Here is a 14,959-nt window from a genome sequence, read left to right on the forward strand (position 1 = left end):
AGGGAAGCTGAATTCCAAAATTGAGTAGAAAGAGCTCCAATACTTGCTAATCCATGTTGTGTTGCTATAAAGGAATACCTGAGACTGGCAATTTATAAAGAAGAGAGATTTATTTGGCTCATGGATGTATAGGTTGTACAAACATGGCACCAGCATCTCTGCAGCTTCTGGTGAAACCTCAGGAGCCTTTTACTTGTGGTGGAAGGGGAATGGGAAGCAGGCATGTCACATGGCAAAAAAGAAACAGGGCGAGAGGAGCCAGGTTCTTTTAAACAACCAACTCTCTTTCAAAATAATAGAGCAGGGGTCAGGGGCGGTGGCTCAGGCGGTGAGTGCCCAAGTGCAGATCTCAGCATTTTGGGGGCCCAAGGTGGGGGGATAATGAAGTCAGGAGTTCCGGATCAGCCTGGAACTGTACTGTTCCGTCTGTACTAAAAATACAAAAATTAGCTAGTGATGCAGGCCTGTAGTTCCAGCTAACCGAGAGACTAAGGCAGAAGAATCCCTTGAACCCGGAAAGCAGAGGTTGCATGAGCCGAGATTGCGCCACAGCATTCCAGCCTGGGCGACAGACTGAGATTCAGTCTCAAAAAATTAAAAATAATAATAAGTCCCCTCCAGCGCTTCCCACAGCGCGTCCCGGGCGCGGGGCGGGGGCGGCTGCGGCTTCGGCAGCAGCGCGCTGGGAGGCGGGGAGGCTGGGGGCCCGGCCAGACGCCCCTCCGCCCCCTCCCCGCGCCCCGGCCCAGGGCGGAGCGTGCTGGCCCCACAGCCTGCGGCCGGCTCCCCCGCCAGCCGCCTTCCCCGGGAAGCCGGCGCAGGCGAGGTCGCGCAGCGGGCGGCGGGGACTGGGCGGAGTCAAAAGTCTGTTTAAAAAGCAGAGAGAGGTTGCCTCGGCGTGTAAGTGGAGAGTTGAAGACCTGACCCTGGGGGTGGGAACACTGGCTGCCACTTCATCCCAGTCAAGCTGGACTCAGAAAATTTCAAGAGCTTGCTGGTTGGGTCAAGAGTAAATCTACGCATGCCGCCCTGTTGATCCTGGTTTTATAGCCAACTTTTTTAACCTGCAAAGCATTTGCAGACGTTCTCTCATGGGTAGCGTTTGCCAACCTTTGGAGGATGTGAAGCTGGCAGAGAAATAAAGCGTCGCCCCTGTGCGCGTCCCTCCCCGCCTGCTAGAATGTTTCTCATGACCGCCCCTCCAGTGCTTGCTCTCCAGTCCAAATGGGAGGGCTTTGGCCCGCCAGGGAGCTTTAGGTTCCCCGGGTGCTTCTCGGAGGCTGACAAGGGCGTGGAGAGCGCTGCCGTGAGCGCCCGGGTGCAGATGCTCATCACCTCGCTGCAGCGGGACGGGGCTGCTCAGTGCACCAGAGATGAGCGCGCGCCGCGCAGAGGGGCCACAGGGCGGAGGGATGCCGCGACGCCAGGCCGGAGGCCAAGCCCGCCTTGGCTGCCAGTGGCCTTGTGGCTGACATTGACCCCATGGGGGAGGAGGAAACTGCAGACTTTGGCCCATTGGTGCTGGATTCAGACAGTGATGATTCCGTGGACCAGGACACTGAGGAGGCCATCCAGGAGTACCTGAAGGCAAAGAGTGGTGCCACACAGCCCGGGTCTGGCGGGGTCCAGCCGGGCGCAGACCAGCAGCCTTCCAAGGCCTCAGGTAGAGGCAGTAGATGTAAGCCAGAACCGGCTCACAGCAGTGCCCAGACTGCCCTGGGTCCCCCAAAACTTGCGCCTGGCTCGGGCGGTGGCCCTGGCAGCCAGGTAGGATCCGACCAGGACCGGGGCTCCGCCTCCCAGGTCAGCGGGAGCAGCGATGACTCCTTTGAGCAGAGCATCAGGGCGGAAATAGAACAGTTTCTAAACGAGATGAGACAGCATGAGACCCAAAAATGTGATGAGTCTGGACAAGAAACCAGACCCCAACGAAAATTCGGCGGCCAAGTCACTCTTGAAATCCCACCAAGAGCTGGCCGCGAGGGTGGTGCATCGTCAGGGTCTGATGGGCACCCAGAAGGAGCTCACCTTCCGCAGACCTCCGCGGTTAGCAAAGATGAACATGCAGCGCAGAAACCTCAGGTCCACGGTCACAACCACGTGGGAGCACGAGGGCAGCACAAAGCCAGCAGCCCCCTGTCGCCCTTCAGAAGCAACACAGAATCAAAGTGGGATGAAGAGGAGTGCCAGCGCCGCAAGGAGGGGAGGGGGAGCCCAGAGCCTGCGGCACAGGCGCCTGAGGTGTCCGACTCCAGCAGTGACGACAGCATCGAGGAGGCCATCCAGCTGTACCAGCTGCAGAAAACACGCAAGAAGGCGGACGGGGACCTGTCCCAGAGGGCCCAGCTCCGCGAGGAGAGGCAGCCTGACCCTCCCGCACACAGCACAAGCAGTGCCACGAAAAGTGCCTTGCCTGAGACCCACAAGAAAACACCCAACACTGGGCAAGAGGAAGCCAGTGGCCGCCAAGACCACGGACCCTGGCCCGGGGGCCTGAACACTGACCACTTCCCCAAGCTCCGGAAGGAAACCAAAGCCCCTCCTCCTGTGAGCCCGGCCAGGAGCGAGTTTGTGGAACCGTCCTTGTGCCGGGCAGACACGTCCACTGAGATGATGTGAGCGGAAGCGATCCTGGACATTTCCAAGACGATCCTGCCGGCCCCTGTGAAGGGCAGCGACGGGTCCCTGTCCGCGAGCCCACTTCTCCACTCCGCCAACATGCCTTCCCGCTCCGACGGCGACAGTAACTCCGTGGACAGCTACTACAGCATGGAGCAGGAAATCCGGACGTTTTTGGCCCTCAAGGCGCAGTCAGGGAGTTTGCTGGCCAGAGGTGAGAGCGGCCCGCAGGCTGCCCGGGGTCTACTTTCACAGCCTGGCCCCAACGACCAGAACAGCGGCCCCAAGGCCCCTCTCTAAAACACTGGACCCTCAGCTGGGCTGCAAAGGAAGCGTAGAGGCGGCGGCCACTTGAGGCCATCCATGCCCAAGAAAACACGGGAGGTGGTGAAAGACGGGGTCTGGGATGCCGACCACAGCCAGGGGAGAGCCAAGCCCGGCCATGAGGGCCGGGACCTGCCTGTCCAGGGCAAAGCCAGCGAGGCCCCCGGAGGGGAGGGCGCCGCTAGCCTGTCACAGGGCCAGGGTAAGAGAGACGAGGCGCCGCGCCTAGACTAGAAGGAGAGCTCCGAAGACAAAAGCAGCTCCCTGGACAGAGACTAGGACCTGGACACGGCCATCAAGGACTTGTTAAGGTCCAAGCGGAAGCTCAAGAAGCGGTGCAGGGAGCCCAGGGTGGCCTGCAGGAAGAAGGTCCGATTCAGCACCACGCAGACGCACTTCTTGGAGCAGCTGGGCGGGCTCCGGAGAGACTGAGAGGACAGGAGGCCGCCGGTGCTCAAAAGCTGCCTCTCCAAATCCAAGAGACGGCGGTGAGGGCCCCGCGAAGAAAGCCCCCAACGTCTTTGGCGGCAAGGCAGAGAGGACGAAGCAGGAGGGTGCCGGGAGCCAGGACATGGACCCCGCCTTCTGGATGAGGAGACCAGCCTCTGCCTCCACCTGCGCCTCTGCCTTCGAAGGGAATCCATTCGAAGCATGGAGTCTCAGCTCCAGCCCAGGCTCCCTGTCTGACAACAGCAGTTTGGTGGACAGCGACAACAGCATCGAACTGGAGATTCGGAAGTTCTTGGCGGAAAAGGCCAAGGAGTCGGTGAGCAGTCCAGAAGTTCAGGCAGAGGGCCCGGCTGTCCTCGGGACGGGACAGGGAGCCCAGCCAGGTCAGAGGTGCTGGGCAGGAAGGATCCCGCCCTGCTGCCTGGCATGTGTATCCGGAGCCAGAGGGCCAGGGGGGGTCCCATAGCCGGCAGAAGAGTCGAGAGCTCAGGAGCGCAGGGTGCAGCTGGTCTGTTCGGCCAGGGCGGGAAGGGGCTCCCCGCTGCTCCCTGCCGAGGGGATCCGGCACCGCCCAGGAGCACCAGCATCTCTGCCAAGGAGCTGTCGCTGAGCAGGAAAAATGTTTACGTTCACAGAGACCAGAGCCCACGAGGGACCGAGCCTACTGCCAAAAGTGCTTTTCGTCAGTTGCGCATCTGTGCCACAGAGGGCACTGATGCAGCAGGTGCCGGGGGGACCTTTCACATGGGTTGCGGGAGCCGGGCTTCCTGACCCCCAGCCCGGGAGCTGAGAGGGACGCTCTAGCCCAGGCTGACCGCGCCCTGCCCTGGAGCGACTCTGCCCACCAGAGTCGGCTGTCTAGCCCGTGGGCTCTGCGCTCCGAAGGTAGAGATGCAGCATGGAGTGGGGGCGTCGGGATCGAGAGAGATAAGGGGTCCGAGGGCCCCGCCCGGCGCCTGCCCAGCCTGCCCCTTGCCGGCCTCTCCCCACTGCTGTCCACCCAGCTCTTCCACTTTGGAAAGGGCGTCTCCTGGTGGGGCAGGCAGGCCGGCCTCTTCAGCCCCCACCTGCGGTTGCCTCTGCAGGCCCCGTCCTTCTCTGCCTTCAGGGAGGCCCAGGCTGCACCCACCCCTGTCTTTGGAAGCCCACACAAGCTGGCAAAGAAAGACAGCAGGCCCTGGCCAAGCAGGAAGGTGTAGCCGGGGCTGAGTTTGCATGATAGGAGGAGCTCGGGCTTGGAGGACAGCATTTTGGACCTGAGGTATCAGCGAAGGGTCATCGATAGGGATGACCAGGACAAGGACTCCTTGGGCAGTGACGCCAGTGACTTCAGCGACACCTGCGGGGAGGACAGTGGTGGCAGCTCAGTAGTGAAGGTCTAAGCCCTCGAGCTGTGGATTCCTTCCTGGGTTCTGTATGTTTGTGGGAAGCAGAGTAGCCATGCGTGTGTCATGCGTGTGTGTGATGGTCTGTGGTCACCGGGAGGGGAGCAGGAGTCTGTTATACATACCCCTGCATATACGTAGACGTACACCAACATGAAACGATGTTTTTATTTAATGTATGAGTAAATATGATTTTTGTGGCTTTTTGTAAATTATTTAAAGTGATGTAAAAAATATTTTTGGAAAATCCTGTTGTTCAATTTTGTAGGGTATTCTTAACTGCAGTTTTCTGTGTTCTGCATACAAGTCTTAGATTAGAAAACACTGGGTTCTTACCATCACAGCCAGGTTCACAGAGACTCTGATGCTTTTTGGTCTGTTGCTGGTGAGAATGTCTGGCGGTGGTTTCAGTGGTAGCCTGAAGGAGGCAGAGCTGCCCTCCCGGGAATCACTCAGATGCCCCAAGGTGTCGTCGGGAAGCTCCCCAGACAGCACTTTTTATACAGAGGGTACCAACCGTCACCTGGCCCCCCATCCTTGGAGGCCAGAGCACATCTGAAAACTGCAGTCACAGCCGTCGGTTGGAAAAAAGTTTCGAAGCACAATGGCCATTGAGCCCGTGACCACCCCTGTTGCATGTGAAATCCACGTGGATGTCTGCGAAGCGACATCCTGGGTGGGTTCAGGTCCAATCTTGTTCAATCACTAGATGATTCTATCATCTAAATAAACCTCTTTTTATATGGAAAAATAATAATATGGAGCGAAGAGAACTTACTCATGACTGTGGGAAGGCACCAAGCCATTCATGAGGTTTCTACCCCCACGACCCAAACAGCTCCCACTAGGACCTACCTCCAGCACTGGGGATTACATTTCAACATGAGATTTGGCAAGGACAAATATCCAAACCATATCAACCAACCACTAAATTACAAAGATGCAGAGTAGACACCCAGACCCCCTGCTGAAAATGCAGCAACTGGATATCGATAAGCAGAGCAGAGACATCAGCTGTAGCCAACTGCAGAGGAAACAGATTTCACAGTTACCAGTTCCAGGAAAATTCACTGCATTCCCTGAGGGGCAGGGGTGGTGGTGATGGGAGAATTGCAATCTTTTTGTTTTTTTTTTTTTTTGCTCTGCTTTGTCCATGTTGGGAAGAGAATTGCAATCTTTGGAGAGATTGTTTTAGATTCCAGGCTCTCTAAAATAAAACATATAATGTCCGCTTTGTCAAATAGGATCAGACATAAGAAAAAGAGAAAGAAAATAATATGTGACTATCATAAGGAGGAAAATTGAAAATAAATGTATTCCCAATGGGCCCTGATACTGAAATTATCACCAAACTCTTTAACACAGCTTTGAAAAATATATGGAAAGAAATGAAGAAAATATATTGAAGGAAACATCATTATTAAAGAGTGAATAGATAGGTAATTGAAACAGAGAAATGAAAACTATAGAAAATACTAAATGGAAATTCTCAAACTGAATTAAAAAATAATGACAATGCTCTGGATGAGGTCAACAGAATTTTTGAGATGGCAGAATAAAGAATCAGTCAGTGTCCTTGAATATAAATCAGTAGAAATTATTTAATCTAAAAATAAAAAAAGTAAAATAAGATTAAAGAAAAATGGAGAAAACCTCACAAACCCTCAGAAAATATAAAGCAGGTAAACAGGTGACCAATTACATACGGTAGATTCACTGTGCAATTCCAGGACAATATGCTGAGCTGAAAAATGGGCCTCAACTAATTCAACAGTGTAAAAGTCACCAGAGTGTATTCTCTATGATAATACTAAATTAGAAATTAACACAAAGAAGATATTTTGGAAACATCAACTGTATGGAATGAAACCACATTTATCTATGTAAATTAAGGGCCAAAGACAAAATCACAAGGAAAGTAAGAAAATATTTTGAATTGCATGGTCACAAAACAACATATCCAAGTTTGTGGAATGCAGCTCAGGCATTGCTCTGAGGGAAACATGAAGCTTTAAGTGCTTACATGAGACAGGAAGAAAGAGCCTTGGTGGCTCAGACCTGTAATCCCAGCACTTTGGGAGGCTGAGGCAGGCTGATCGCTTGAGGCCAGGAATTCAAGACCAGCTTGTCCAACATGGTGAAACTCTGTCTCTACTAAAAATACAAAACTTAGCTGGGTGTGGTGGTGGGCACCTGTACTCCCAGCTACTTGGGAGGCTGAGGCAGGAGAATTGAACCCAGGAGGCAGAGGTCGCAGTGAGCTAAGATTGCTCCACTGCACTCCAGCCTGGATGACAGAGCAAGACTGTCTCAAAAAATTAAAATAAATAAAAACACCTAAAATCAGTTCCACTATAGGAAACCAGAAGAAGAAGAGCAAAATAAACTCAAAATAAACAGAAAGAAAGAAATCATAAATGAGAAGGATCAAATAAATCAAGAGAGCAGGCAACAATAAGAAAACAGAGACAAAATTTGGTTCTTTGTTAAATTGACAAATCTCTAGCTCGATTGAGAAGAAAAAAAAAAAGAGTAGAAAATCACTAGCACCAGGAATGAAAAATATATTATCATCACAGATCCTACACACATTAAAAGAATAATAAGAAAATAAGCTGGGAGCAGTGGCTCATGCCTGTAATCCCAGCATTTTGGGAGGCTGAGGCAGGCAGATTACTTCAAGTCAGGAGTTCAAGACCAGCCATGGCCAACATGGTGAAACCTCATCTCTACCAAAAATACAAAATTAGCCAGGCTCAGGCAGCGGTGGGCACCCATAATCCCAGCTACTGGGAAGGCTAAGGCATGAGTATCAACTGAACTTGGGAAGTGGAGGTTGCAGTGAGCAGAGATCGTGCCACTGCACTCCAGCCTGGGCAATAGAGTGTGACCCTGTCTCAAAAAAGAGGAAACAAAACAAAACAAAAAAGAATAATAGAGAATATTAAGAACTTTTTTGCCAAATTCAATAAAATGAACAAATTTATTGAAAATTTAAACAACAAAATTGAAGGACGAAAGGAAGAAATGAAAAAAGAAAGAAAATTACTGATGAATAGTGTTCAGGACTATAGATACTATTTTTTTTTTTTTTTTTTTGAGACAGAGTTTTGCTCTGTCACCCAGGATGGAGTGCAGTGGTGAGATCTTGGCTCCCTGCAACCTCCGCCTTCTGGGTTCAAGCAATTCTCCTGCCTCAGCCTCCCGAGTAGCTGGGACTACAGGTGCGCCCACCATGCCCAGCTAATTTTTGTATTTTTAGTAGAGACAGGGTTTCACCATGTTGACCAGGATGGTCTCAATCTCTTGACCTCGTGATCCACCCACCTCGGCCTCCCAAAGTGCTGGGACTATAGACGTGAACCACAGCGCCCAGCAATTTTTGTATTTTTAGTAGAGATGGGGCTTCACCATGTTAGCCAGGATGGGCTCAATCGCCTGACCTCGTGATCCACTCCCCTCAGCCTCTCAAAGTGCTGGGATTACAGGCGTGAGTCACTGCACCCGGCATAAGACATAAACATTTAAAACAAAATATTAACAAAACAAACTTAGGCTACAAGATTAATATAAAACCAAAATAAAACAGGCACAAACCAAACACACATCCAACATGTCTTGTCTTATAAAAGCAGCACACAATTGGAGATAAAATTTTAAATCTTTCCAAGTAGAGTAGTATCAAAACCAGAAAATATAATAAATCATACAAAAAATGTCTAAAACTGCTGAAAATGGAGACACTTAATACCAAGAAACAGTGTGGGCAGAAAGTAAAGGAGACCTAAGTAAGTCAATTCCTTGTTCATGAAAGATACAGTAAAGACACAGTATTTCCCAACTTGATCTGGAGATTGACTAAAGCACCAAACAAAATTCTAGAATGTTTTTGGTAGAAATTAATGCACAGATTTTAAAATTTATATAAAAACATAGAAGTCTTACAATAACCTAAGCAATTTTTAAAAAGATAAAGTTAGAGTCTTGATATTCAGCCAGAAATGCTGAGAAGATCGTTATGTTTGTAGTATTCCTGTACAATTGACCATATTACTTTCTTTTAAAATTTCTGTTTTCCATCTCTGCAATGTTGGACTTGATGAAATTCTTAACAAAGAAATGTTACCACCAAATGCAAACTCATTGTTTGCGTAAATTAGAAGCTTAGACAGCCTGCAGTTTATTTTAAGCTATTCTTGCTACTGAATCAATCATGCATGCATGGGTAACTGATAGTAATTATCAAGGACAAGCAGTAAGGAAAGCATGGAAAGATGTTATTTACTAGTCACTGGTTCATTCGGCCATCCTGAATGCCTACCAGGTACCAGATAAAATTCTTGTCACAGACCACTGCGCCAAGAATTAAAATTTGTCATTCTTTTCCCACCCATCACACTCCAGCACTTGAACCCTCTTACGAAATCAGAATTCCACACTGTTGATAAAAAGACTCAAACTGTAAAATATGTGAAGAGATTTATTTTGAGTCAAATATGTGTGACCACAGCCCATGACAGCCCTGAGGAGACGCTGAGAACATGTGTTCCAGGTGATTGGGGTGCAGGTTGGTTTTATACATTTTAGGAAGATATGAAACATCAGTCAAATACATTTAAGACATACATTGGTTGAGTCCAGAAAGGCAGGACAACTTGAAGCAGCAGGCCAGGTGGCAGGGGATGGTGCTTGTAGGTTATAAGTCAATTTTAAAATGATGATTGGTTAAGTTGTTACCAATAGAAAGGAATGTCCAAGTTATGAGAGGTTGTGGAGACCAAAGGTTTATCGTCGAGATGAAGCCTCAGTTCCACAAGACTGTCCACATGTCAGATGCAAGTCAAAATTTTCAGATCCCAGCTTATCTCTCTTTTCTTTCTGAGGAAAAAAAATGCTGTTAAACAGGATTTGAAAACCCACCGCACCCACCCACGCTGGGCACTCTCTGATCACTGATCTCTGTGGTCCCTGATCTGTCCGAGCAACAGGATTGACAGTGGGGGCTCTAAAAATACTCAGACCTCTCCCTAAAACCTCTGGCTCAGAGTTATGCACAAGACCATAAACTACTTATACAACACGCCCTACAGGTGAGGCTGATGCACACACGTCTGGGATCCTGGTGTTCTTGCTGCTCCAAGTGTGATCTGGAGACCAGCAGCTGGAGCTCCGGCCTTGTCATAAACCCAGAGTCTCTTGCTTGACTCCAGACTTCCTGGATTTCAGCACCACGTCCAGGTGATTCCTGTGCACAGGGGAAGGTCTTTGTCTAAGTGTCTTCTGGGCGTGGGGTCAGAACTGTGCTGTCTGCTCTGGGTGTGGTCTGACCAGATTCCTTAGCACTGGAGGTCCAGAGCCCAGTCTTTTCTCCTGTTCTGTTTTACAGCCAATCACTGCCTTGGTGCCCTCATCCATGCTTGAGGTTTTAAGTATTATTTATACAGTGTGACCTCCTAAGTCTATTTCTCCAGCCCAGTCCTTTCCCCTAAAATCTGGACTTGACCATCTAATTGCCACCCCAGCTCCTTCACCTGCATTCCTAATAGACATCTCCACTGAGTGCCTGGGATGCCCTCTCCTCAGTATGCTCCCCCATCGCCACTGACAGCAGCTCACCCTTCCTTCTACTCACTCATTTTACAACTATAAATGTCCTTAATTCATCTTTCTCACACCACAGATACAATCCATTGGCAAATGCTGTGAGTCCATCTTAAAATACATCCAGAATCCCCTCACATCCCACTATTTCCACTGCTCAGTCCAGGTAACTGGCATTTCCAGCCTGGAATACTGCACTCGCTTCCCACTGCTTTCCATTCTGCCTCTCTCGTCCCTCACCTCTCAATTCCGTTCACAGCACAATGATCAGAGAGAGCATTTTAAAAAAGAAGTCATACCTACCATGTTCTCTTCTCCTCAAAACTGTCCTCTAACTCCCTGGTAAAGGTCAGATCCTTCTCCACTCCCTACAGGCCCAGAGGTGTGTGGCCACACCTCTGCCCTCACCTCAGTTTCTCTCTGTCCAGCCTTCCTGGCCTCCTAGCCCTTCTGGAAACAGACACTTTCCTGCCCTCATGCCTTTGCTGTGGAGGTTCCCCTGCTTAGAAAGAACTTCCCCAGGCATCCTCGTGGACACTCACATGTACCTCAAATCTTTCCTCAAAGGTCACCTTTGCAACAAGCTGCACACTGACCACCCAGCACAACAGCCACCTTCCCTGTCCCCACTGCCCACACTGTGGATTACCTGCCTCGCTGCCCTTACCACCTTCTAGCACTTTCCTTTCTTATTCTGCTCATAGTGTATCTATTGTCTGCCTCTTCCCACTGGAACACATGCTCCACAAGGTCAGAGATTTTTCTGATTTTACTTCAATGATGTTCCCCAGATGCAGAACCACTCTGTCCTAGTCTGGCCGACAACAAAGGTCAGTTGAATGAATGACCACTGTAGAGCACCTCACTATTTTAAAGACAGTCTTTATTAACAGAGCCTCAGGTCAAATGCTGTTTTTCAGCAGCTACAGCACAAGGTCCTCTCACACTAACATCCAGGCCGCCTGTGCTTTTCTCAGCAGGGTTGCTTGTGCCCTTCCTCCCCCACCTTCCTCCCACACCAACACCCCTGGCACACTGCAGCATGTAATCAGGTTTCTTTCCTCAGGAAAGAACAATTCTAGACTATGGGTCCAATTTCACAAATAAATTTAAGTCTAAATTAAACTCTGCTTTAGATTCATGAGTTGGGATTGGAGCCAGCACCAAGATCACTGGAACCAGGGCAGGGAGAGAGGGCAGGAGAGCCGAGCAGCAGAGGAGCCCTAGAAGGAGGGCAGGAGCTGAATGGGTCTGAAAATTTGTCTCAGAAACACAGAGACTTCCATGTGCAGGTGCCACCCTGGGCAATGTATGAGCTTCTGTGGTCACAGCTCCCGTGGGACAAGTTTCCACTGAAGGGACAAGGAAAGTGCAGCAGTGAAGCTGACACAGCTGAGGACTGACTACATAAAGCCTATGACGGACTCAACAGCAACTGGGCACAGTCGGCTCCTCACAGCCTTCTCCATCCCCACCTGCAACAGACTCAGCACAGCGAACATGCAGATTCTGGAAGGTTCTCAGGTTTTTCATTTATTTCCTCTCTCAAATTTTAGGAATCCTCTCCTTTAATTAACCCATCAACCTCTCATGGCAAGATTCAGAAAAGAAATTTATATTCAGATTCTTATTTTCAGTAGAGAAGTAAGAGTTTACAATTCCGTGTACCATGAAATTGAAATAGGGATGGAGACACCCAGCCCCACCTCTCTGGAACAGGAGAGATGACTGGGGAGAGAACACAGGTCAGCGTGGGGACAGGGGTCACGGTGGACACAGAGTGGGCTTTCTCTCCACCTCCTCACATTATGCTAACAGGGACGCAGACACATTCTGATGCCTTTGCAGAAAGAGGAGCCAGAGGCTCTTGAAGTCACAAAGGGGAGGCGTGAAGAAATCTTTCATCTCAGTCCCACACAAGGCAGCTGTCTCAGGCTACTCAGGCTGCAGAAGAAAATTGTCAAATACAAGTCAGTCCTGGTAAGTGGTGAAACCCTGAATAGCCCACTACACACCCAAAATGTCCCAAAGAATCCCCATAACCCAATCCCCATAGCCCCCCCACCCACCCACCCACTTCAGACCTCCCAGGGCCTCACCTTTACTAGCTGTGAGAGACATATCAGAGTCCTGGGCACTGTCACTGCCTGAGCTCGAACAAAAACAGGACCTGGTCAGAGTCCACAGGAGATGTGGCTAGAGGAGGAATTGTGGGGTGAGTGAGCTCCTCCACACTCCCTGCCCCTTACACGCAGCCTGAGAGTAGCTACTTCCTTTTCCACCTATGGGAGGAAAATGTCCTGTGAAGGGCTAGGGAGGAGGCAAAGCCATGAGCTCTTAGAGGAAACTCCTAGTCTTGGACCCAAGAAAAGTTTCCAGAACTATGACTATAGACCCAGGGCAGGATCAGGAAACATGAGGAAAGCAGGTGTGGGTCCTGGACCAATTGCCCTCCTGAGATCTGTCCTCAGCAGGGACTTTCCTCTGTGACCCGTGACTACTGGGATCAGGTCCCATCACCACAATCATCAAGGTGATACATCTGTCCTTCACTGTCAAACATGTTTCACAAAAGAATAAGTGCTGGCACACAGGGCCCCAGGCTGGGTCGGCCATGTGTGGATGGTGCTTCCCAGCAACAAGGCAGGACACACTTCTATCTGAGGCTTGAAACCCCCAGTGGGACAAGAAAATACAGACCCCACCCCTCACCCCTTCCCTACCTGAGCTCTTCCTCCACATCACAGCAGTGACCACAGCTACAGTGACCACAGCTCCCAGGATGGCCAGTCCAGCAATGATGCCCACGATGGGGATGGTGGGCTGGGAAAACAGCTCTGGGAAAAGAGGGGAAGGTGAGGGTCTCTGAACCCCAGGCCTCAGCCCTGACCCTACTGGAGGGCTCCAGAAAGACTCCTGCTTTCCCTGAGAAGAGATATGATACCCCCATTCTCCTTCTTACTCCATCTTATGGTGAAGGGCTCAGGTAGTTCCTCATGCTGCACATGGCACTTGCACCACCACAGCCACCCACTTCTGGAAGGTTCCATCCCCTGCTGGCCTGGTCTCCACAAGCTCCACGTCCTGGGTCTGGTCCTCCCCATCCTGCTGCCAGGTCAGTGTGATCTCCACAGGGTAGAAGCCCAGGGCCCAGCACCTCAGGGTGGCCTCATGGTCAGAGATAGGGTGCTGGGTCACATGTGCCTTTGGGGGATCTGAGGGGAAGAGTCAGAAAATTCAGGCACTGGCCGGGAGTGGTGGCTCATGCCTTTAATCCCAGCACTTTGGGCGGCCAAGGTGGGCAGATCACGAGGTCAAGAGATTGAGACCATCCTAGCCAACATGGTGAAACCCCATCTCTACTAAAAATACAAAAATTAGCTGGCATGGTGGCACATGCCTGTAATCCCAGCTACTTGGGAGGCTGAGGCAGGAGAATCACTTGAACACAGGAGGCAGAGGTTGCAGTGAGCCCAGATCCCGCACTCCAGCCTGGCAACAGAGTGAGACTCTGTCAAAAAGAAAAGAAAAGAAAGAGAAAATTCAGGCACTTTGCATCTCTCATGGGACACTCCAGCAGCACCCATGTGACCATCTTGAGAATGAACAGGACACCTGGGCTAGGAAAGGGAGCACAGAACGCAGACACCAGCCTGGACACAGGCACCTGCGGTAATCTCCTATTCCTTGGAAATAGTCTCTGAGTGGGGGAGCAGGGACTTCTGGTCCTGACCTGAGTGGAGGCTGAGGGACTCAGAAGAGCTAGAATCAGAGTCACAAACACACTGAGTGTGAGGGAGAGAACAAGGCCCAGGGGAAAAGTCCTGGTGCCCAAGGCTGCTGCAGGGGTCAAAAGGGACAGCTGATCAGTATTCCTGGATTGTCTTCCCCACAACTCCCTCAAAGACTTCATCCCTTAATTGTCCCAGAGAGCAGGGCGGGCCCTCAGAGTCAGTCTCTGGTACAGGATTTAGAAACCCAGAATTCTTCCCGTTCAGGACCAGAGGGAGGACGATATTCTAGTGTCGGTCCCATTTTCCCACCCTCCTGGTGGGAGCCCCGCCCAGGAGGTGTATGGGAGATGAGGGAGGCGCTCCTGGTACCAGCGTGACGCAGCGTCTCCTTCCCGTTCTCCAGTTGTCTACCGAGCCACTCCACTCACGTGTCCCCCAGGTAGGTCCTGACCTGCTCTGAGTATTTGTTCGCCTCCCACTTGCGCTGGGTGATCTGGGCCACAGTGTCCGCGGCGGTGCAGGAGCTCAGGTCCTCATTCAGGGCGATATAATCCTTTCCGTCGTAGGCAAACTGTTCATACCCGCGGAGGAAGCACCCGTGGGGCCCCAGGTCGCAGCTGTGTATCCTCTGGATGGTGTGAGACCCTGGCCCCGCCCCCGCGTTCAGCCCCGCCTACCGATCCCCGCCCCCACCCCCGCCCCGCCCCGACCAACCCGCGGGGATTTTGGTCCAAACTGAAAATGAAACCTGGGCCCTCCCTGGTCGAGGGTCTTGGGGGTTCCCGTAGCTTCGGGGTGGATCTCGGACCCGGAGACTCTGGGACGACCCGGGCCGTCGTGGGGCAT

General features: G+C 51.2%; 2 pseudogenes across 1 annotated transcript; one reads left to right on the forward strand and one right to left on the reverse strand.

The window, feature by feature from the left end:
* Positions 1-1,180: 1,180 nt before the first annotated feature.
* LOC100405454 (protein phosphatase 1 regulatory subunit 26-like) lies at positions 1,181-4,775 on the forward strand (annotated as a pseudogene).
* Positions 4,776-8,878: 4,103 nt separating this feature from the next.
* Positions 8,879-14,959, reverse strand: LOC100405826 (patr class I histocompatibility antigen, B-2 alpha chain-like; annotated as a pseudogene). Its single transcript, XR_013534990.1, has 7 exons — positions 14,828-14,959; positions 14,542-14,741; positions 14,113-14,219; positions 13,342-13,606; positions 13,103-13,216; positions 12,479-12,661; positions 8,879-12,323 (listed from the first exon to the last, which is right to left on the reverse strand). The product of XR_013534990.1 is annotated as a patr class I histocompatibility antigen, B-2 alpha chain-like (transcript).

Source organism: Callithrix jacchus, chromosome 4 (genome assembly GCF_049354715.1).
Source record: "Callithrix jacchus isolate 240 chromosome 4, calJac240_pri, whole genome shotgun sequence".
Classification (NCBI taxonomy): domain Eukaryota; kingdom Metazoa; phylum Chordata; class Mammalia; order Primates; family Cebidae; genus Callithrix; species Callithrix jacchus.